Genomic DNA, 24,538 nt, shown 5'->3' on the forward strand with positions numbered 1-24,538 from the left:
ACGTTATGCACATGTACCCTAGAACTTAAAGTATAATAATAACAATAATAAATAAATAAATAATAAAGGATGCATATTCAGGTAAAAAATAAATAAATAAATAAAGCATTGTATACTCGAAAAGAAAAAAAAGAAAAGAAAACACGGTGCCAGGTGAAACGACCCTGTCACAGACCCCACACTGTACGATCCTATTTGTATGAAGGGTCCAGAGAGACAGAGAGTAGATTCGCGGTTGCCAGGGGTAGGAAAGGGGAAGTGGGCAGTGAGCGCTTAATGGACGGGGGGTTTCCTCTTGGGATGATGAAAGTGTTTTCAAATTAGACTGTGGTGCAGTTGCACAACCCCGTGAATGTAGTAAAAACCACAGAACTGTGAACCGTATAAGGGTGAATTGTATAATATGTGAATTATAGTTCAGTAAAGCCGAAAAAAAAAGAAGAAAAGAAAAGAAAAGAAAAAGAAAAAGATAAAAAAGAAAGAAAACCAAGATCATCAGGGCCTGCCCACATCCTCTCTCAGGGCCATAGGCTGAGCTGGTTGAGAGCCACAGGGCATCTTTCCCAGCATGCCATATAGGAGTCCATCTGATAGCACGTGGGACCCAGCAGCCCGGCCTGCCTCTCACAAGCTGCAGTCCTTACTGCCACCCCCACGCCCTGACCCCAGCAGAGGCTCCTCCCAAAACAAGCATGAGTATTTGCTAACCTCTCCCAAACCCCTGTGGGCTCCTCTCCCACCATGGCTGTCCCCCAAGCCCATTCCCCATCATGTGTGGCACGCACGACGGCAAGAGTATTCCCCTCATCCCCTGCCCATCCCAGCTGCCATTCTGGTCACTTCCCGGTCCACGGATCACATGGAAGCAAAGAGATCCCCAGCAATGCACAGCAGGCCTTGCCACCCCGTGCTGAAACCCTCCAGGGCATCTGCCCACCCCTGCATTAAGGATCCAATCCAAACCCCCTGAGGAGCCTCTGGCCTCACTTGGTGCCTTCTCCCTCATGCTCCCTCCATTCCAGCCACGCTGACTGCACAGGGCAGTCCCTGATCATGCCCTGTTTATTGCTGCCTCAGAGCCTTCTAATCAGCCACCCCCTCTTCCAGCAATACCTTCTCCCAACACTGCCACAGTGCTGACTCCTCACCCCTGAATGCCCACTGTACAGAGGTGCCAACCCTGCTCACCACATCACTGCAGTGGCTTCCTGTACCTTCCTCAGTTCAATCTGAGGTGCCACCTTGTTTTACTTTTGAGAGGGAGTCTTTCTATGTCACCCAGGCTGGAGTGCAGTGGCAAGTTCTCCGCTCACTGCAAGCTCCGCCTCCCGGGTTCATGCCATTCTCCTGCCTCAGCCTCCTGAGTAGCTGGGACTACAGGCGCCCGCCACCACGCCCAGCTAATTTTTTGTATTTTTTAGTAGAGACGGGGTTTCACCGTGTTAGCCAGGATAGTCTCGATCTCCTGACCTTGTGATCTGCCTGCCTCGGCCTCCCAAAGTGCTGGGATTACAGGTGTGACCCACCGCACCTGGCCCCTTGTTTTACTTTCTTTGGGCCACTTGTCACTCTTTGACATCGTCTTGTGTATTTCTTTTCTTTTCTGTTGGAATACAAGCTCCTTGAGAACGGGGACTTTGTCTGTTTGTCCAACCATTGTATGTCCACAGAGCAGCAGGGGCTCAATACATTTCAGCTGATAACAAGTAACTCCTGTGCTCAAGTTCCTCTGTCCTCAGGATGGGAAGCCCCCAAGCAGCAGTGTCCTCCTCATGCAGTCTGGTCCTTGTCACTCTCCAGCCTCCCATCTCATCACCCTTTGCTCCAACCAGACTGGCCTCATCTAGATTCCTCAGGCATCTCTAGTTTCAAGAACTTTACATGCACTTTGCCTTCTAGAATCCCCTTCCCAACTCCTGGCCTGGCCATCTTCTACTCTGGGTAACAACTTATACTTTTCTTCTTTCAGAAGACTGTTCCCGACATCAGTGGACGAAGCTGCTTTGTGCTGCCACATCCCCCACCATCGCCCCATCATCTTGTCTCACGCAGAGCTGGGAGTCACTGGTTTCATCAGGTTTCTTGCTGGACTGACTCCTTCCAGGGAGAGGGACAGGTGTGTCTTGCCCCGCCACCTAGCAGACAGAATCTCCACAAAGTCAGTCCTAGGAAGGAGCTCTGGAGAGAAGAATGGTCACTGCAGATGCATCCTACACAGCCTGGGGCAGCACAGCAAGGCTTGGGCCCCACAAGCCAGAATGGACTGGGTTTGAAGGCAAGCTCTTATTAACTGTTCAGACTTGGACAAGTTACATAACGTCTCTGAGCTTCCGTTTCCTGTCATGTGCCTGTGAGAATTAAATGAGCTAACGCATAGGAAAGGGTTGACATGGTGCCTGGCAATAGCAATGTTAATAAATGTTAGCCAGCCACATCACCATCTCCATCATCCATTTTTCTAAGCACCGTGGTGTACCATGGTCCCTGACACCCAGTACAGAAATCCTGGGTGAAAGTCATTTGCTTTTCAAGGACACCAGAAAAAGCAAACTTTTTTTTTATCAAGTCTTTAAGTTTCAACACAATAAATGTTCCCTTCCAAAAGCAAACGACTGAAGATGAATTAAAAAATCAGCAGTTCCTTCTGGAATCTGCAAGGACTGGGTTAGATGTTTTTAGGAGAAGTGGCCACTTTGGCAAGATTCTTAAATCCTTTTTAAGTATCTGGGAAAAAAATACACAGCAAACAAAATTTGGAAGAGCTGATGTATTTGGATCAAAGGAGACGTAGGGGATTGTGTGCACCTCCAGCTTCCCCTTGAAGTAGACTTTGGCAGGAGGCCTCGGGCTGCATGAGGGAGACCAGCCCTGAGTGCGCACACTCAGACTGTAGAGTCAAGCACAGCGTTGCGCTTAGTAGGTGCCACGTTGCGCTTAGTAGGTGCCCATGGTCTCTGGTGGGGCACTGTGAGATTAAATTATCGGACTACCCTCAGTAAGCGCCCCCCAGTATGCAAAGGGGACAGGAATTGAGAGACAGAAGAGCCCGTGGCCTCTGCCTCAGTTTCCCACACCTGTCCCGGTGAACACCTGGATTCATTGATGTTCTGTGTTTGTTGATCCATGTACTGTGGATACGACATGGGCCTGCAGAGCCCAGGAGACCACCCTGTGAGATGTGGACCACTTTGTACAGGCCCTCCCAAAGAAATGGCGACTTTTCGGACCAGATACGCTAGCCTCTCAAGAGATGTTTTGGTCTTCAAGATAGGACCGCGCCCCACTGCAAGGTAATTGGTCACGATGCTTCTTCCTCGTTTTAGGTCTGCCCAGCACAGATGCCTGTTCCTGTACTCATCATATGCCTCCTATGAGCGAGCTGGAAGGGCAGGAAAACCAAGAAATGGAAACACAGGCCCCACTTTCTGGCATCTACAATATCATCTGGAAAAACAAAATGCAACCAGCAGGCATTTTGAAAACACAGAGAAAGCCTGGGCTTCAGAATGAGGAGATGCAGGCCCTCGGGCAGGCTCCATTTCTTCCTAGCCTGTGACCTTAGGCAGCCCCAGGGCCCTCCAAGCCTTTCCAGGGTCCTCATTTGTAAAACAGGATGACGATAATGTTAACATCAGTCACACCAGTGATGAAACTGGAAGAAGAAGGGGTCACTGAAACCAATTAGTTTGGGAAGCCGAACTAATTCCCCTGAATCTTTCAAATTCCCCAATCCTTGCAGATTCCAGAAGGAACTGCGGATTTTTTTCAAGTCCAATCCTTCAAGTCAGCTAGGGATTGCACGTTCAATGCTACCATTGCCCTGGGGGAAAGTGGGCTAAAGGGCTACTGAGGCATCCTTTTGGCTGAAAGCATAACAACCCTTCAGACTCTGGCAAATTGGAAACTCTCTCAGGAAGAAAAATAAAAGGTAGGAAATTCCCTTTAAGAATAAGCTAAGAGGCCAGGAGCGGTGGCTCACACCTGTAATCCCAACACTTTGGGAGGCCGAGGTGGGTGGATCACAAGGTCAGGAGTTCAAGACCAGCCTGGCCAAGATGGTGAAACCCTGTCTCTACTAAAATTACAAAAATTAGCTGGGTGTGGTGGCAGGTGCCTGTAATCCCAGCTACTCAGGAGGCTGAGGCAGAGAATTGCTTGAACCCAGGAGGGGGAGGTTACAGTGAGCTGAGATCGCGCCACTGCACTCCAGTTTGGGGGACAGAGTAAGATTCTGTCTCAAAAAAAAATTAAAAAAAAAAAAAAGAATAAGCTAAGAATAAGAGAAGGAATTTTGCCCCAGTGTGCAGTTTAGCAGCCTGACAGCCCTGGAGGAGGTGGATTCTTAACTCATTCATCTGGTGTTAGCAAGGGCTGCAGACTAATATATTTAAAAAAAAAAAAACAAGCCTCATGCAACTCTACACTTTCACACATTAAATTTTCATAAGATCTGATGGGTTCTTGTCTGGATGAGGAATGGCTGTCAGGAGGGGCTTGCCACCACTTGAAGGAGCAGAGACGCTTTCTGGTGACAACACGCCCATGCGTAGGCCAAGCAAAACGACGCAACCATTCACAGCTGCTTGCAACACAGGATAGACATATGCCGCCATCTCCACAAGGCTGAAATATGTTGACACCCTTTTTAAAACAGAGCCATGTAAAGTGAAAAGTTGTATATTCCTCAAGGTTTTAATTTAACTTGCATTAGACTGAACCATTTAAAACTGCCAATATTCAGCTGTCATCAACCCACAAAATTGTCAATTTCAAACAGGTCACCTTAATATAAGTCAAAAGCAGATCTCATTCTATAATGAAATATAAACAAAGATAGGAAAAGGATTAAAATTATTTTGGAGGTTTTTTATTTTTCTGTATCATCAAAAGGGGCCTTTCACGATGCTGTACCTGCAAGTCTCTTTCCTCTAATTCCAAGCACTGCACACACTGGATTTGACCCTTGTAGATGGTCCAGGTGAGTGAAACCACTGGTACTGGGGCCGGAGACCATGGAGGGGTCTTGCTGGAGCCCAGCCACAGATACTGCATCCGCATTTCCCTCCGCATTTCCCTCCTCCCCAACAGGACCAGATGGAAATGTTGGGCTGGGCGGCAGGATGCCTCATGATCCAGGGTTATTCTCAGCCACACAGCAACCAGGAGAGGAATCGGGGGCCCTGGGTGCTGTGTGGCTGAGAATGACAAGAAGTTGTCTTTCTCCGAGCAGGGCAGAGCAAGCAGCGTGGGAGGTGGGCACCCACAGTGACACAGCTGCCCAGGACCCAGGCCTGGGGGAGCCATTTCAAATCTTCCATGTGACAAGGTTTGGGGAAGAAAGACAGACAAGGGAGAATCTTTTTGCCCTTGACCACCTAACTTCTGGGTTTCCTCAGCCCCTAGCTTCTAAGAATATGTGAGGAAACTAAAAACCCAAGCTTCCTTCCACTTGGGACCTTTTCCAGCCTCTTAGCTGTATCTGTGAACCTGGACAGGAGGTCCATTCCAGGACATGGAGCTACCACCACAAAGGACATAAATCTGCCTACAACGAAACTGAAAGACTGTGGATGATAAATGAATACATTTGAGTGCTTCATCAGAGATTTAAGTGCCTTGAATTTTTGCAGAGGTTTTCTTAGACTTTAGACTTCTTAAAAATGCCATTCTGGAGGAATAGTCCAAAAAACCACACCTTTATACAGCAAAGTCATTTTTGTTAAGCAAGTAATTTTCTTCTTTAGAGATCTGTAACAAGGAACAGATCTCTATATCATGGTTTATGCCAGCCCCAGGAAGAACACAGGCTGGAGGGGGGGTTTCCAGTGGGGATTCCAGCTTCATCCCGAGCATGTGCAAGGCTGTGAGTGAGTTGCTCTGCCTCTCTGAGCACGAGTGTCCCAGGCTCCAGAACCTGAGTGATAATGCTATCCCCCTTACAGGGCTGTTGTCACAGTTAAATGAGATAAAAGCCCTCAGGACAGTGCAGCAAATGTGAATTAAGTTAGCCAATGGGATAAGTTCAGTGGATTTCATCCATGTCAGTATTCCAGTTAGGTGTGTATATTCTAGTTGAGCACTGGGGGAAAATTGAGTAAAGGGTACACAAGATGTCTCCCTGCCATTTCTCATAGCTGCATGCACATCTGCAATTATCTCAACAAAAATTTCAATTTAAAAAAGTCACCCAGTGCTGTTTTCATTATTAAGATCACTAATTCTGCCAAAAAGGATACACTAAATAAACACTCAAGGGCCCTTTCAATTTTTCATGAATCCAAGAAATAATTATTTTTATGTACTGTTTGTGTTGGAAACAAAATGAATGCAGGAATAAAACAACTTCTTAAAATAATCTTAATGCAATAAATCTATTTAATTGTTGTGTTTCTTTATGAGCATAATAAATTTCAATTGCACTTCATCTATCCATTAATTCACTCATTCATTCATTCATATATTTTACCAACACTAAGCAAGCACCCAGTGCTGGGCACGGGGACCCATCGGGCAGCATGATAGACTCAGCTTTCATATACACTTGTGTTTTTTGCCTATTAATGGCCTTCTGGAACCCTTTAGAAAGGAAGGAAAGCAATGTACATTTATTGAGCACCTACTGTGTGCCTGGTCTTGCACTGGGCACAAGAGTATCGTTGGTGAGTAGAAGAGTTGCAAATTTTTTCATCGTGAAGCCCGCAATTGGGTGGCAACAAATGACATTAAAACAAAAATAATCACACAGGTAAATGTGTGAATTATGAACATGTAAATGCTAGGAGAGAAGAGCATGGGGCCTCTGAGCCTAGGGGACTGGAGAATCTTCTTTAGCCCAGGGGACGAAGAAAGTCCTCTCTAAAGAAGTGACATTAATAATGAGCAGGACTCTCAGATGAAGAGTGAAGGGAAGAGGGCCGGGTGCAGTGGATCACAGCTGTAATCTGGGTGGCTGAGGTGTGTGAATCATCTGAGGTTGGGAGTTCAAGACCAGCCTGGGCAACATGGTGAAACCCCGTCTCTACTAAAAATACGAAAATTAGCCAGGTGTGGTGGCGCATACCTATAATTCTAGCTTCTTGGGAGGCAGAGGCACAAGAATCACTTGAACCAGGGAGGCAGAGGTTGCAGTGAGCTGAGATCGAGATCGCACCACTGCACTCCAGCATGGGCAACAGAACGAGACTCTGACACACACACACACACACATACACACACACACACACACACACACACAAACAAACGGTGAAGGGAAGAGCAAAGCAGGGGCAGGGAACCTCATTGCGGAAGGTCCTGAAGCAATGCTGGGTGGGGTACATTCAGGAGACTGAAAACATGGGGTGGAGTCCTGGAGTGGAGTGAGCACTGTGAGCCAGAGGAGGGGCAGGGCCAGCACAAGGGACCCAGAGCTCACAGCCAGGTGCATGGACACACACTCTCAAACTGGAATAGAAAACACTCCTTGGTCCAGAATGTGAACTCCTAGAAGGAAGGCATGTGTGTTTCCTTAATGGCTACAGTGTCTGGTGTGCTACAAACATTTAGGGTATTTTTTGCTGAATAAATAAATATACAAATGAATCATTCCCACTAGGAGAAAATATGGACAGGCACCTCTGCTTCTACCTTTAACATTTTTTTCTTAATTTGCAACCTTATGTAAAGGATGTCACCTCTTCTAAACATTTGAGTATCTGCTGAAGGATGTACGGGCCCCACAGTAAATTCCTCCAAGCTCTCAAGGAAGAAATAATACCGGTCTTAAACAAGTCTCAGAGAGAATAAAAAACATGAGGGAATCAATTTTAAGAGGCCAGCATAATCTTAATACCAAAGCCAGAAAAGGGCATCACTAGAAATGAAAATGACAGGCCGATCTTTCATGACCATAGATACAGAAATCCTACAGAAAACATTAGTAAACCAGAGGCAGAGAAATGCAGAAAGACAAAACATGGAAAACAAGTTAGGTTTTTCTCAAAATGCAAGATTAGCTTGACATTTAAAAATAATCAGTGGAAATCACCACATTAACAGAATAAATTAGAAGTAAAGTTATATGATCACTTCCACAAATACAGAGATAGCATTTGATAAAACTCCTAACCTATTTATGATTAGAAACTGCCAGCAGATTAGGAATAAAAGGAAATGTCTTTAATTTCATGAGGAATATATACAAAAAACCTATTGCAAACCCATACTTAAGGATGAAATATTCAAATCTTTCCCTCCAAGATTGGGAATGAGACAAGAATGTCTTTATTTAAAATTGTATTAGAGATTTTAACCAGTACAACAAGGACTAAAATGTTTAAGGATTGGAAAGGAAAAAATGAAGCTTTCCTTTTTTTCTCCAGAAACATGTTTTTAGAAAATCCAAAATAATCTTAATTAGAATAATTTAGCAAGTTTCTTACATAGGAAGTCCATATACAAAAATAAATTGTATTTCTATATGCCAGAACCAAAGAATTAGAAAATTATATTTAAACGAGATAACTTAAATGTCATTAAAGCAGCATAAAATACTCCAGAATAAATCTAGCAAAAGATGTGCATAAGGTCTATACATAGAATGCATTATTGAGAAAAAAGAAAAATAGCCTAAATACAAGGTGGGATATACCATGTTCACAGAACAAATTACCGAATGTTTTAAATATTTTATTTGTTCCTAAATTGACCCACAAGTTCAATGTAATTCCAATCCAAATTACGAAAGTTTATGTGTATGTGTATAAATTAATTCAAATTTTTATATAGAAATGTCTAGAACCAGGAATGACTAAGATGATCTTGAAGAAAAAAACAAAGTGGTAGGATTTCCACTATCAGATATCATGACTGATTTTAAATCTCCAACAACTATGATGATGTGCTATTGGCGCAAGGGTGGACAGGCTGATGGAACAGAACATGGAGCCCAGAAATAGACCCACACAGTTGTACTGACTGATTTATAAGAAAGGGAACACAGCTGTGCAGTAGGAAAAGAATGATCCTTTCAGCAAATGGTGGAGGATCAATGGGATATCCATATGGGAAAATTGATTCCTGATCCCTCCCTCATACCATACATAAAATTGATTCTGATCCCAAATTTCAGAGCAAAACCAGTAACACTTCTAGAAGAAAACAGGAGAAAAGCTTTATGGTTTGTGGGTAGGCAAATACTCCTTACATAAGATACAAAAAGGAAAAAAGGTTGCTAAATGGACCTACATTAAAATTAAATATTTCTTTTCCTGGAAAGATATAATTAAGTGAATGTAAAGGCAAAGCACATTGAGGAACTTCAACTGAAGACTCATATCCAGAATATATATTTTTTAAATTTCTAGAATTCAATTTTTAAAACTTTCAAAAAACTGAACAGGTACTTCATAAAGAAGACATATAAATAGCCATGAAAAAATAAAAAGGAGCTCAGCCTCATTCGTTTTCAAGGAAATACCAATTAAACCACAATGCAATATTTCCATACAAGTAACATGATGGCTAAAATGTTTAGAAAAAGCTGACAGTATCAAGTGTGGGGCAGATTAAAGAGCAACTAGAACTTCCATGCTGCTGTGTGAGTTGACCCTGGTTCAAACATTTTGGAATACTGTTTCACAGTATCTACTAACGCCAAACATATGCAAGCCATATGACCCAGCAATTCTTTACCAAAAAAGGAGAGAGAAAAAAAAAAGCGAAAGACAAAAACAAGCTCAAGAAGGTTACCAGAGGTATCACTCATAACAGCCAAATACTAGAAATAACAGAAATGTTATTAACAGTAGAATGGATAAACTGAGAATTTATTCACACAATGAAATACTATCCAGCAAAGAAAATGATGAAATATTGTCACACTCGGTAACATGGACCAACCTTAGAAATGTAATGTTGAACAAAAGAAGACAGATACAAAATATTACATATTGTTCAGTTCCAATTGTGTAAGACTCAAAAACAAGTAAAACTAATCAAGACAATGTAAATTAAGACAGTGGTTCTCTTTGGGGATACCTGGGTGGGGGTACAACAAGAGGACTACTGGGCTGCTTTGTTATGTGAGGGTCATAATCAATAAATTTTTTTACATTAAAAGAAACCTGTCTATTGAACACCTGCTCTGTGCACAGTAATGTCCTATGCCTAGTAGAAAACACAAGAAGTATCAGATACGTCCAGGAATCAACTTAAGTGTTAAAATGTAGATAGAAAAACAAACTCAAGTAGTTGGAATTTCTCTGGGTCTCTGTGGACCCTCATGAATGTAAACAGATGCCCAAAAAGGCACACATTCAACAGGCACCCAGGAGAGCTGTTTTCCCACCTCCACCCTGATTCAAAATGAGAACTCAGACTCTAGACCCTGTTGTGAGAAATGAAACAACCTCACTTTGTTCATCCAAGGTCTCCTTCCAGGCTGATCCAATATTATTTTATATCTCAACAGAATGTTTTGGGTTGAAAATAGAAATGAGAGAATAGAGAAATTAGAATGATAATGTTTTTGGTTTGAAATCAAAAGTAAATCATTTTTCAAGAGTAAATATAAATGGGCTACTGGAAAAAAAGTCTTCATTAATGTACTAAATGTCTGGCAATTACAAATAACACTGAAAGTTAAATTAACTTGGGTTGAAGCTGAGAAACACAAGCCAATTAAATACAGCATATATTTCTTTCCTAAATTTAATCAAATAATACACCTGATTATAGGTTGTTTAAAAATACAAGTCACCCAGAAAATGACCAGAAAGAAATTATCAACATAACAAATGTGTTTTCAGTGAATTTTATCTAGTCAATGCTATGATGGGCTATGCTATGGGGAATGTGTAGTTGATGAGGACAACTTGAGTCCTGTCCTCAAGAAGCTCACAGTGAGCTGAAGAGTTAAAGGCGTTTGCAACAGTCACTGGAACCCTTGAGAGTGTGCAAAGTTTTCACTGAGAGGGGACCATAGTACAAAAAAATGACAAGGAAAAGTATCTAACAGACCTGGAAATGCATCTCAAAGCTATAATAACCAAAACTGCAGGGCCATGGTGGAAGTGTCATTACTCAGATCATGGGGTGCATCTATATGAAATATGGGATAAGTTAAGTCAAGATGGACAAAAGCACCATAAACCAATGGGAAAAACGTTTCTCAACAATGCGATGCATAGCAGAATCATAATCAGATATTTGGGGAAAAGTCACATTGGAAATATTTCATACTTCCACTAAGATAGATTTCAGTTTAATTTGAAAAGTACAATTGTAGAAAATCTAGGGGAAAAAACTGATTCAGAGTTAAGATAAAATTTTTAAGCTTAGGCTGGGCGCGGTGCCTCAAGCCTGTAATCCCTGCACTTTGGGAGGCCAAGACAGGCGGATCATGAGGTCAGGAGATCGAGACCATCCTGGCTAACACGGTGAAACCCCCCTCTACTAAAAAATACAAAAAAAAACTAGCCGGGCGAGGTGGTGGGTGCCTGTAGACCCAGCTACTCGGGAGGCTGAGGCAGGAGAATGGCATAAACCTGGGGGGCGGAGCTTGCAGTGAGCTGAGATCTGGCCACTGCACTCCAGCCTGGGCAACAGAGCGAGACTCCATCTCAAAAAAAAAAAAAAAAAAAAAAAATTAAGCTTAAAGGAAATAGAACCAATCAAGAACAAAAGAATGGCTAGTCCAAATTACATAAGAATTTTAAAACGTTTCATTCAAAATCCATATAAAAAAGTCAAACAATGAACTCTGGAATATATTCCCAATCAATGAAAAAAAATAAAGTCCTTAATATATAAAGACCTCTTTAAAATGAACAAGAAACCCAAAAGCCTACTATCCCTGACTTACAATGGTTCTATGTAACACTTTTCAACTTTACAATGGCGTGAAACCATTGCAATTTTGACAGAGTAAATAGTATCTGATAAATTATATGAGATATTCAATACTTTATTATAAAATAGGCTGTGGTAGATGATTTTCGCCTAACTGTAGGCTAACACAAGTGTGCTGAGCACATTTATCATAGGCGAGGGTATCATGGTCAGTAGATTAGGTATATTAAATGCATTTTTGACATGATATTGTCAACTTAAGATGAGTTTATCAGGACAAAACCCCACTGTAAGTTGAGGGGAATCTGTAATGAGTTTCCATTTTTGCCAAACTGGTAGTTGATTTCTTAAAACTCAACTCATCAGATTGGAAAAGATTTGGAAAGATAAGCTTACAGTACATATGGGAGTGGAAACAAATACCACCTTCCTGAGAAAACGTTTGGCAATGTGTGTTAAGAGCTTAAAAGAGTTTACACTGTTCAAAAATACTTATATTTATACATATATAATCAGAGACAAAGCCTTATGCACAAGAAAACAATGTAAACAACCAAACAGTAAGAGGAATGTTTACATAATTGTAGAAGAGAGGTAGAACAGAATTTCAAGTATCCAGTAAAAATTATGTATTTGAAAAACATTTCATGATACCAAAAATTTTCAAGACGCACGCTATATTTAAAATTGGGATATGTAATTATGGTATCAGTAGTATAAATATTTTCTGTATGTATGTATACATGAAAAAAGATGAATGGAAATATGCAAATATTTGTAGTGATTAACTCTGGCTGATACAACTGGGAAAGACTTTTATTTATAAATATTCTATAATGAGTGTGCAATACTCTCACACTCAAAAAGAAAAAAGACTTTATTTTTTTCCCCAAAAATCTTTCTGAAGGTGTAGCATTTGAACCGGACATTGAGGGGTGGGTAGGATCCTGACAGGTGGAAAAGAGCATTCCCATAAAGGAACGTATGATGCAGAAACACCAAGAAGTGGGTGAAGGGGTGAGGGAAAGCCATGGTAAGAGAGATGAGGAAGAAAAGGGAGCAGGAGGCCTGGAAGAGGCTTGAATGCCAAGATAAAGACTAATGAAGATGAAGAAGATGCAGTTGGAAGTTAGGGAGTCATTGATGCTGCTGTTCATTAAAATGGCAGAAGGGAAGGCTCTGTAGAAAGAGGTCAAGTGTCTCCAGGAACCACACATGAATTTAAAAGCAAGCAAGCTGGTTAAAAATAGTGGGAAATTTGAAAGTGTGTCCTGCCTTTTAAATGGCATAGCCAGTGAACTCAGCAGCTGTGGTCCCCATTTTGGTGGTTACGATGATGCTTTGAGCCCCAGCTTGACCTTATCTCTGCCTCCCAAGAGACAAAACAAGCTTCAAAAACCAGAACCCAGTTACAATCCAATGAGGATCATTAACATTTCATGTCTGACAGCCCCATCCTTCCTGAGGTCTGCTTAGAGCCTGGGAGACTCCTGGTGTGGGATAAAAAGTAGGAGAATGGGATGAGTAAATGAGGCCACATTTATCTTTTCCATTCTTGTTTACAATACCTGAATAAATGGGGCTTTCTGTGCTTGTTAAGATAAGCCTTTTGATTCAAGAACTATAGGGGTAAACTAGAGAGGATTTAAATAAATCTTTCCAGAAACGAATCTGCAAAAATAGAAAGAAGAAAAGACCTCAAGCCGGGAAGACCTGAGCAACAACCCTGACTTTGCCACTTACCAACACCTTCCCTGAGACCCGACTTCTTCCTCTGCCAACTCAGGAATGTCAGAACACAACAGGTTCTGCAAAAGGACCCGATGACACAATATACCTGACCCCATAAATGGCCATGTGCCATATCGCTACAAGTAGCCCATAAGCTGCACTTCAGAGATGCCAAGGGATGGCTTTATCTAATCAAGGAAGGCACCGAGACTGACTCAGCAGAATAGAAAGTGCCGAGTCAATCTCAGGAAACTAGTATTCCACCGGCACCAACTCCCCCAACACCACCCAGGATTCCCATCAGGTCCTTCATGTGTCCTGGACAAAGGGGAGGCTCAAGGCATGATAAATCTAATTTCTTCCTAAAACATACTAAGGACAATTCCTACTCCCAAGTAGCTGCTAACTCTCACATTTGAAGTCACCAAATTGCCCTTCCTAAGATGAAGGTAACAAACTACTCTCTTTATTCTGTAATACAACCAGTACTTCTTGGAAAGTGCCTATGCAGATAACAGGGTCTGGCAAAAATAAAAGAGAATTCAGAACTTCAAGGTTTTGTAAGATTGGAAAAACCCCCTGGCTTCTTAGAACCAATGAGAAAAGCAACAAAAGAAAGCCAAGAAGTCTTTAAGTGGCAAAGGATGGTTTAGAATTGGTCTGCTGTCACACCTATGGTTAAAAATCCCAAGTGGATTGATGTGGTGTTAGCAAACTAGGACAAAATTCATCAGCAAAGGGACCATGGTTATAGCTCTTCTACGGGAGCCTGACAAGATCTCAGATCTATGGAAAGGGTACATCTCAAAAAAAAAAACAAAAAACTGTACATGTGGTTTTGGCAGATGAAGCCAACTGGGACCAAAAAAGTTTTGAGAGATTTATGCTGTCCAAGCCATCACCAGACTGAATAAAAGAGACTGAGTGCTGTAGAAAATAATCCTTGGATCTGCATTTTTCTAGGCTGAGACACCTGCTCATAATCTATGAAGAGCATGTCTTCCAATATCTTCTTTTGATTCAGCCAGCAAGGATAACCAAAAAGGGAAGACTTCAGAAAGGTGGCACTAAAGCCAATGAAGAAGGCCAATGAAGACTGGAAGGTAAGTCCCACAGAGCCAAATCAGGCCTAATCAAGGAACTCTCTTTCCCCCAGAGAAGGGAATGTCACTGTATCTTCATGTGAGAACTTCAGGGTGGTAATCATTTGGCAGTCCATCGTCCCTTTTCTGAACATTTACCGCAGTTATCCTATCCCTGTTTCACCATTAAATCTTAGGTGTTTGATGGTGGGGGGCAGATCACTTGTCATAAATCTCTGAATCAAGAAGAGCGATGTCCAACCATGATGTAAAGACAATGAATCATCACTCAAAGATCCTAGACAATGAGCTGTGAGTAGTGACTGAGTGGGACTTTGGGGCTGTCTCCCGTGAGGTTGGGGACCAGCAGGGCAACCGAAAGCAGACTCTATTGACTCACAAATGCTCTGTGTCTCTCAACGGGAGGGAATTACACATCCCCACCTGTGAACCCAGGCCTGCACATGGGACTTAGTCTGGCCAACTGAATAGGAGTGGAAGTGGCATCTGCCTCTTCTGGGTGGATGGTTTCCCAGCCAGGGCACAGTTCTCCATGCTCCCCCTTCCTGCCTCTGTGATTATGGAGGATAAGTCGATGTGGTGCCTTGGTCCAGCTGGTATCCAGAGAACTTCCATAAGCAGCGTCCCTTTGCTATCCCATGATCAACATGTCGAATTAGAGAGACACAGGCACCATGGTTGTGAGCCCCTCAAAAGTCCAGATCACTAGAGCAGCATGTGCCCAGCTTATCCTGATGAACTCCCCGCTCCCCATCTGCCGCCCATTGGCTTGGACGGAGCTGACTCTCCCATCATCCACCCCAGTGACCCAGCTGTACAGACAGACCCAGGCCTGGACAATCAAATCAGAACATCACATGTCACTGATTGGTTTGAGAATCAATTCCAGGACTTTTTATGGAACTGTCAGGAAAATTTTTAAAATGTGTTTTCCCAGGTTAGTCCATTCCACATTGTTAAAAAGGAACACCTGAGAATGGGTAATTTATAAAGAAAAGAGGTTTAGTTGGCTCATGGTTCTGTAGACCGTACAAGCAATACGGCACTGATGTCTGCTTCTGGTGAGGGCCTCAGGAAGTTCCACTCATGGTTGAAGGTGAAGGGGGAGCAGGCACATTCGATGGCAAGAGTGGGAGCAAGAGCCAGGCAAGGCAGTTCACACCTGTAATCCCAGCACCTTGGGAGGCCGAGGTGGGAGGATCGCTTTTTGCTCAGGAGTTCAAGACCAGCCTAGGGAACATGGTGAAACCCTGTCTCTACTAAAAATACAAAATTAGCCAGATATGGTAGCATGCACCTGTAGTCCCAGCCACTCAGGAGGCTGAAGCAGGAGAATTACTTGAACCCAGGAGGCAGGGGTTGCAGTGAGCCGAGATTGTGCCACTGCACTCCAACCTGGGTGACAGAGAGAGACTCCATCTCAAAAAAAAAAAAAAAAAAAAAAGTGGGAGCAAGAGAGAGAAGAAGGGAGGCCCCAGACTCTAGCTACCAACTGTCAGGAACTCATCACCATGGGGAGGGCCCCAAGCCACTAGGCCCCACCTTTAACATTGGGGATTACAAATCAACAGGAGATTTAGAGTGGACAGACTTCCAAACTGTATCACCAAGTAAGGATCGCAAAGCTTTGAGAATATGAGCCAGGGGCTCTACACAGTCATTTCCTCCCTTGTGGGGAGAACACGCTGGGGGATGAAGCCAAATCAGATGGACACAGAGTCAGGCACAAGAGAGCAGAGCCCTACTGGCGTGGTCCACACCACCGAATGCAGTCACCTGCCTGAGGCCCTCAGCTTTTCAGTAACCAATCAATACCTCTCTTCATTTACACCAGTTCAAGTCAGACTTTTTTTTTTCCTGTACTCTTTACTAAAAGATTCTTTATGCTAACAGATTTCATATTCTCTTTGTTTCATATTCTCTAACAATTCTTTCTATTGTTAGAAAAGAGTAAGACATTTCTAGAGAAGCACTGAGGATAAAGTCCACAGATGATGTGAGGACTTGAGAGGTAGAGGGTGTTTTAAACCCAGGAGAGAAAGCAGGTTGCCTCCTCCTCAATCGCAAAGGAAAGAACCAAGAGCCCAGACCCCAGGGAACCAGGCTGGGCATGGTTTCCCTGCTGTGTGTCTAGTCTGGGTGCTCAAACAGAAGGTCCTCTGGTTGTTCTGGCTCTGCATGTATGTGTGTGACCATGTGTGTTCATATTCTAAGCAAAAACACAAGATTGGAACAAGCAAAGCAAAACAAAACTCCTCCTTTCCCCAATTAACAGCTCTTGGGGAGACGACTCAATTATCTCTACAGGCATAAGCTTAACGACCATGAACACTAATGTGATCCAAGCAGGAACCCGGAGCAGCACTGGCTCCTGGGAGCCGGGTGGGTTGATGAGCAGCCTCCAGGCCCACCCACCTAGATGGGGTCACGGTGCCATGTGTCCCTATTCCCATCTTTGCAAAAGTCTCCAGAAAACACTGGCCACATTGAATCAGAGAGACACAGAAAGGAACACACAGTTGAAACGTGCTGCGGTTTTGGTACCTCTCTGTCGTTTCCTAATTTGTTTATGCAGCGTCCTAGACCTCACTTGCCCTCTGAGTGGCCTTACCAGACTCTTCTCATTAACCAGGACAGAGTCCCACAGTCTGAAACTCCGAAATCAACCCGATTTTCCTTTGCAGAAATCCAAATACTACAAGCCAGTATGGGAAAAGCTCGAGTTGGTCAAGGAATTCAGAGGAGGCCAGTGGGGTCTCAATGTCACTGTTTTCATCTAGAGGTCATTAAGTTAATTATGTGAGAAACTTGGTTGCACAATAAAAGTTATAGCCTATTGCACAATTCTTCTGGAAGGTCACCTGTTGACTTGGAATTGGTGCTTTGGAAGATGGTGTGGGCTTCTTCTGCTCACTGGAGCTCTGACCTCTGAGTCAACCACACCCCCAAGGTCTTCATCCACCACTTGGCTCAAAGAGTAACTGGACACCCAGGAAAGATCCTCATCTCTCCTCAGGCTCAAAGGCCAAGCATGAGGGGGCCACGACCAACTCCTCTCACAGCAAAGCAGAAAGACCAGGATTCCAGCAGCCCTTGATTATTGGGCCCACAGCCTGCAGGAAGGGAAAGGACAGTGAGAGGTTCAACAGACAAACCTTCTCCACAGAGAGAGGGCAGCAGAACTGCCCTTGAACCAGGAGTGTCTCAGCTCAGGGGCACTGTGAGCCCCATGGAAACATTTCACAGGAAGCACCCCTTTCATTTTTCACCCTTTGAGCAGCTGATGAGCCAATCTACACTCAGAGAACTGAAGAGAACCAAATTGAAAACTATTTTAAATACTAAGAGAGTATTTAACATAAATATTAAATAATAAGTAATAAGATAAATACTAAGAGAGTAAGATGAATCACTCTTTTAAGGTTACAAAATGAATGAATCCAAATTAGTATTTCTTTTTAATGTTAGCAAAATCACCAGATTGTTTAACAGGAAAGCAAAAATCTCATCTGCAGTAACCGATGCAAAATATTAACATATAGAAATAAAACTCATGATAAATTGTTGGGCTCCCTGAGAAGAAACCATAATAGTTAAACTTAGAATTATATTGACTTTAAAATTCTCAAATACTGGCCAGGAGCAGTGGCTCATGCCTGTAATTCCAGCACTTTGGGAGGCTGAGGCGGGCGGATAACTTTTTGCTCAGGAATTGGAGACCAGCCTGGGCAACATGACAAAACTCTGTCTCTACCAAAACTACAAAAAGTAGCTGGCACGGTGGTACACACCTGTAATCCCAGCTACTCGGGTGGTTGAGGCAGGAGATTTGTTTGAACCCAGGAGGTGGAGGTTGTAGTGAGCCCAGATGGCACCACTGCACTCCAGCCTGGGCGACAGAGTGAGACCCTGTCTCAAAAAAAAAGAAAAAAAAAAAAAGTCTTACATACTAGGACAGACATATACTAGGCATTTGAATGGGATTACACAATTTGGTAAAAATATCAGTTCTCCAAAATGATTTTACAACTTTTATGGAATTCTCCCTGTATTTTATAATCTGATCTAACTCATAATATTCTTCTTGTAGCATATATATAATAGAATGGCTCCCAAAATTGAAAAAATATATAATGAAGGAGGTGTTTGGCTGGATATCAGAATATATAATACAGCTATAGTTGTCAAAACAGTTAATATGAAGACATGACAGATCCAGATAAATAAAATAAAAAGTCCAGAAAGAGAATTTAGTATAATGTAAAAAATGGGAATACCATAAGATGTGCATTTCCAATCAGTGGCAAAAAAAAAGAAAAAAGAAACAAGGACTATTCCCAGGATAGTGCTGAGTCACTGGGCTACCCCGAACGGTCAGGAAGCTACACCTCACATTCAAATGCATGTCCCACGAGCTGAAGTGGAAAGAAAGCCAGAAGAAAATAATGGGTAACTACAAGAAAGCCAGAAGAAAATAATGGGTAACTAACTTGGTGATGGAGACCTTCTTAAGTATAGGAGCAATTACCTTAAAACAAAAATGCTAAATTTGACCTAACAATTTTTCAAACTTCTGAACATGAAAACATACCATAGCAAAATCAGAATGCTACTGAGAAACTAGGGACAACATGTCTAATGTAGACAACAAAAATACATCATTACAAGAGGACCCTTAAAGCCACTCTTAATGGGAACATAAAAGGAGAGGCCATTTTATTCCTTGCCAATGGGAAGTCCACTTGGCCCCTTCTCTCTTGAGGGTTACTTGGCAAAAATGTATGGAAGTCTTTAAAGTATTCAGGCCCTTTAACCCAAGAATTTCACTGCTAAAGATTTTTTGTAAAGAAATGAATGAAGATGGTTTCAAAGATTCCAGTGCGAAGGGGCTTTCCAACACAACTTTTCATACCATGAAAAAACAGCCCACTATTTAGAAATCCTATGTTCAAAGAAAAATTTAAAAATGAGAAATTGCTGGTGGGACACAAAATCAAATACAGAGAACTATTTAAACTTTGAAATATGTGACACACATATACTTAACTTTCATTCAGTCAGTAAATTGGCACTGAGTGTCTTCTCAGGAGTACTCTCTACAGAGCAATAAGCATGACAGACAAGAACTCTGACCACTTTGAGTTTCCAGTGTGATGAAATTACACACGCACACACACACCAAGGAAATATACCAAAATGTTAATGATATCTAGAGTAACTATGAGTAAAAATTATATTATTTCTTGCACTGGTCTGAAAATGTTTATCATGCACATGTCTTATTTTCATAATTGGAATAAAACTTTGGTTTAAAATCTCACCATTTTCTACCCAGAATACAAACCTTCCCCCTATAAAATTATACAACGATCTCACTAGTGTGTCTATAAAGCCATGTTTCCCCTGGGGCTGGTTGTGCATTATCTGAAGATGCTTTCCTTGAAAATAATTTCCTTTGTTAAAAGCAAACAAAAATGGGCAAGGAGAAAGAATATGAGACAATGATACGACTACTATATTTGAAAAATCTAAATGACCTTTCAAAAGACTTAGACTTAAAATAAATGCATGACTCAGGAACAAGTGATCCCAATGACTAAACGTCCTCATAAAAATACCTTTAAAACATCCCTAACTGTAGATAATTCACCATACCAAAAAAAAAAAACAAAAACAAAAACAAAAACAGGCTACTCATGCTTGGAAATACTGACAACAAAATGGGAATTATGTCGGCAAGTTTCAGGACCTGTTCAAAACTAACATATTTATGATGCTTATCTGTGCCTCAGGAATGGAGAACGGCAGAATCAACATAAACACCTTTCAAAGGCTAGAATAGATGAAGAGGAAGGGAGAGAAGTAGCATTTAAAAGAGGATCTCTTTGAAATTGATTCTTGCAACAACATGCTTGTTTAGAATGATACAACACTGTCAGCTCCATCTTGGACTCCATAGGGAGGGCCATGTAGACAAAACTCTAGCAAAAGCTACAAGAACACACACCATAGTCCCACCCAGGTCCAAAATACAGGCTGCCAGAGACATAACCCTCATCACTGGAGGTGTGCTTTTCCTGGTTTCTTCTCTCTTTTCATGGATGAATACAATCTGTGTAGATGGAAAGCCATCAACTTGAAAAGCACTGAAGTAGTCAGACTAATCAATCCATCATTTACTTATCCAGCAAATATTCTGTGAGGTCCCAGGCACTGTTTAAGGGCTATGAGACAGCCAGGGATAAGCCAGATGTGGTCCCTCCCTCTGTGGAGCCGACATTCCAGAGGTGGGGGACAGATGATGGCCAACTAAGCAGGCAAGGTCATTCCAGAGAGTGAAAAGTGCAAGAAAGGAAATCCCAAGAGGAGTCTGTGAGGGACATTTGCCTGGCAGCATGCAACCCTTTCAGTAAGGGGGTCAGGGAGGACTTCTTAGAGGATGTGACATTTCAGCTGAGATCTGGACAGTGAGAAAACTTGGGGTGAGAGTCCTCTGAATAAAAAGAAGAAGAAAGGATGAAGGTGCAGGATCCAACATGGTGCACAAAAGAACAGGAAGGGGCTGGAGGGTCGGCAGAGTGGGGAAGGAAGATGGAGTGGGAGAGGAGGCCAGACAGGGAGGTGATGATGGTGGGTCCAGGCCATTTGGGCCCAGGTCAGGAGCACATCTGAATGACCTTCTAAGAGCAATGAGATTCACGTATGAAACCATTTGGAAAATATTGAAAAATGACCATATACCAAAAACTGGGATGAAGCCAAGATGTCCTTCCACAGGTAAATGGATAGACAAACTGGTATACCCCGACAATGGAATATTAAGCAGCAGTAAAAAGAAATGAGCTATCAAGACAGGAAAGACGTGGAGGAACCTTAAAGGCTTCTTGCTTAGTCAAAGAATGCAGTCTGAGAAGTCCATATACTGCATGATTCAATCTGCATGACATCTTGGAAAAGGCAAAACCATAGTGACAATAAAAAGATCTGTGGCTGCCAGGGGTTCTGCAGAGGCAGAGCACAGGGGATTGGGGGGTCAGTGAAACCATCCTCTATGATACTGTAATGGTGAATACATCCCATTATGCGTTTCTCAAAACCTGTAGAATATAAACAGCAAGCGTAAGCCCTGATGTAAACTGTGACTTGAGTTAATAATTCATCAACATTGGTTGATCAGTTGTAACAAATGTGCACACAATGCAACACGTTAATAATAGGAGAAACTGGGAAGGGGAGAAGAGGTATATGTGAACTCTTACTTTTTGTACAATTGTATAAATTTAAAACTGCTCTAAAAAATAAAATCTATTTTTTAAAAAGAGTTGCTGGTGTAATGTTCATAGAATGCCTTTATTTCTGTCCAGGTCTTTCCCATCTTACTGGAGCCTATCTGGTAGCTAGACTGTCAGAGTAACTAGCGTCCCCAGAGCCTGACAGACAGATGGTAGCCAGAGAGGCAGCAGCCAGGCAAAGTCATGGTCAGGCAGAAGCAGTGTATTGCTTTGCGAGAAGTCTGCATTCCCTGGTTCTGCTACCTACTTAAGCTCTCTGGACCTCTGTTTTCTCATCTGTGAGACAGAAATAAAAACACTGATCTCAGCCTCACAAGGATGCTGTGCAGAGTGAGAAGACACGGGCCAGGCACTCAGCCTGTCATGAGCACAGGAGGAGTTTTTGCTAAATACGAGGAGAAAACAACTCGTGATGATTTATTGTCCACATTTTTATTATGTGAGTCAGATCTGTCTCATGTATGGCTTGGACATTTCTGTTATAAAAAGGAAAAGGAGCTGGACACAGTGGTACACACATGTAATTGCAGCATTTTGGGAGGCTAAGGCAGGAGGATCACTTGAGCCCAGGAGTTTGAGACCAGCCTGGGCAACACAGTGAGACCCCCATCGCCACAAAAAATTTTTAAAAAATTAGCCAGGCACAGTGTGGTGCAACTGTAATTGTAGCTACTTGGGAGGCTGAGGCAGGAGGATTCCTTGAGCCCAGGAGGTCGAGGCTGCAATGAGCCATAATTGTGCCAGTGCACTCTTGCCTAAATGACAGAGCAAGACCCTGTCTCAAAAACAAAACAAAAAAAAGAATAATAAAGAAATGTAAGCACCTACAAAAGTACAGAGCCTGGAAATGTGAACTACGATGTACTCAACACTCAGCTTCACTTCAACAACTACCAAAGAATGCTGATCTCTTTCCATATACGCCCCCACCTGCTCACTCTCATCCCGACAGGATTATGTTGAAGTGAATGTAATATACAATACCATTTCAAGTGTAAACATGGCTTGAAGCTAAACCAAAAATGACGTTTTTAAGCACTACCCTTGTAGACCCATCTTTTAGAATTGTCAATGACCTAGTTTGGTGAGGGCATTGAAAAACAGTGCTGCCATTAATTTTTCTGTGTTTATAAGTTGATATAATATCTTTGCAGACCAATGCTTTACATCTAGACAAACTTAAAATGCACATATAATTTGGTCTAGCAATTGCAATCATCAGAACATCTGTTACAAATAAACTCAAGCCTGAAAATAAAGATGCATACATGGTTAAAAGATTATTTGAGGTAGCACTGATTCATCGATGAAAGTTTGGAAACAATCCCGGTGTCAACCAATAGGGCAGTAGAGAAGAACCTTTTCCACAGATTATCAGGCAACACATAAAAGACTGAGAAAGATCAACATTCACCTCCATGAAATGATCTCCAAGAAATACTACAAAGTAAGAAAAGGTACAAAACAGTATGTGTAGATTGCCATCATTCATGTGACAAAAACACACATATGATGAATGACATGGGAGGTGATGACATGAATAAATCCACAAGAAATCACAAAAAAAGAAACTTGTAACAGTGGTTGCCTCAGGGAAGGAGAACTGGTCAACCAGAGAGTAAGTTTAGCATGCAAACTTAAGTTTTCTCTTCACCTCTCTTCTCTTCTCTTCTCTTTTCTTCTTTGACAGAGTTTTGCTCTGTTGCCAGGCTGGAGTGCAGTGGCTCACTACAACCTCCACCCCCCAGGTTCAAATGATTCTTCTGCCTCAGCCTCCTGAGTAGCTGGGATTACAGGTGCCCACCACCACAGCCAGCTAATTTTTGTGTTTTTAGTAGAGATGGGGTTTCACCATGTTGACCAGGCTGGTCTTGATCTCTTGACCTCATGATCCACCCGCCTCAGCCTCCCAAAGTGCTTGGATTACAGGTGTGAGCCACCGTGCCCCACTGCAAACTTTTCACTATCTAATAAAGGTGATGATGATGATGATAAGAGTATTCATGATAGCAATGTGTACCTTTTCATGCAGCTTAATGCTGTAACCATATAGATATATTGCATATTAAAATATTTTTACAATAAATATAAGGAGAAAGCAGGGAGAAAGAAAACCATTTGTCAGACCAAACATAATCTCCAGCCTCTAAGGAGATTCAAGGGGAATGACAACATCTAGGAGACTGAAGTAAACAAAACTAGGAGCCTTCTTTTAATAGCATAAAAAGGTATGTCAGGGGTTTAGCAGTCACAAGGGGTAAATGAGGCATCGGCATATTCTTCAAGGATGAATGACTTAAAGATTTGAAGTTTTTGGTTTGGGGCCATGTTTTCTGTAGCGCTGGGTCCCTAACCTAAGAAATGTCATATCTGTCTCAGCCCAAGACTAAAACAAGAAAGGAAGCATAGCTGTCTCCTTGCAAACAACATTACCAACTCCTGGGGTTTCAAAGCAGATAACGGCAGTCACCAATGGGCTCAGCACTTATGTCCTTTTCTGGCTTGGTTTTAGATATTTTCCCTGTTCTTGGAATCTTCTGTGCTGATAAAAAATAAGAAGCAACAATACTCCTTTCCAGTTAATAC

General features: G+C 42.3%; 1 protein-coding gene across 5 annotated transcripts in view; it reads right to left on the reverse strand.

The window, feature by feature from the left end:
• The window catches only part of PHACTR3 (phosphatase and actin regulator 3), a 271,728-nt gene that overhangs the window by 125,783 nt on the left and 121,407 nt on the right, over positions 1 to 24,538 (reverse strand). For 2 of the 5 annotated variants that reach the window (XM_011934512.1, XM_011934511.1), the window contains exon 1: positions 2,049 to 2,274. The exons of the other annotated variants lie outside the window; for them this stretch is intronic. The gene's annotated coding sequence lies outside the window, so the exon portion shown is untranslated. Of the gene's footprint in view, positions 1 to 2,048; positions 2,275 to 24,538 lie in introns of those variants that run through there. 5 annotated transcript variants of the gene reach the window in all.

This window comes from Colobus angolensis, unplaced genomic scaffold (assembly GCF_000951035.1).
Source record: "Colobus angolensis palliatus isolate OR3802 unplaced genomic scaffold, Cang.pa_1.0 Scaffold136, whole genome shotgun sequence".
In the NCBI taxonomy this organism is placed as follows: Eukaryota; Metazoa; Chordata; class Mammalia; order Primates; family Cercopithecidae; genus Colobus; species Colobus angolensis.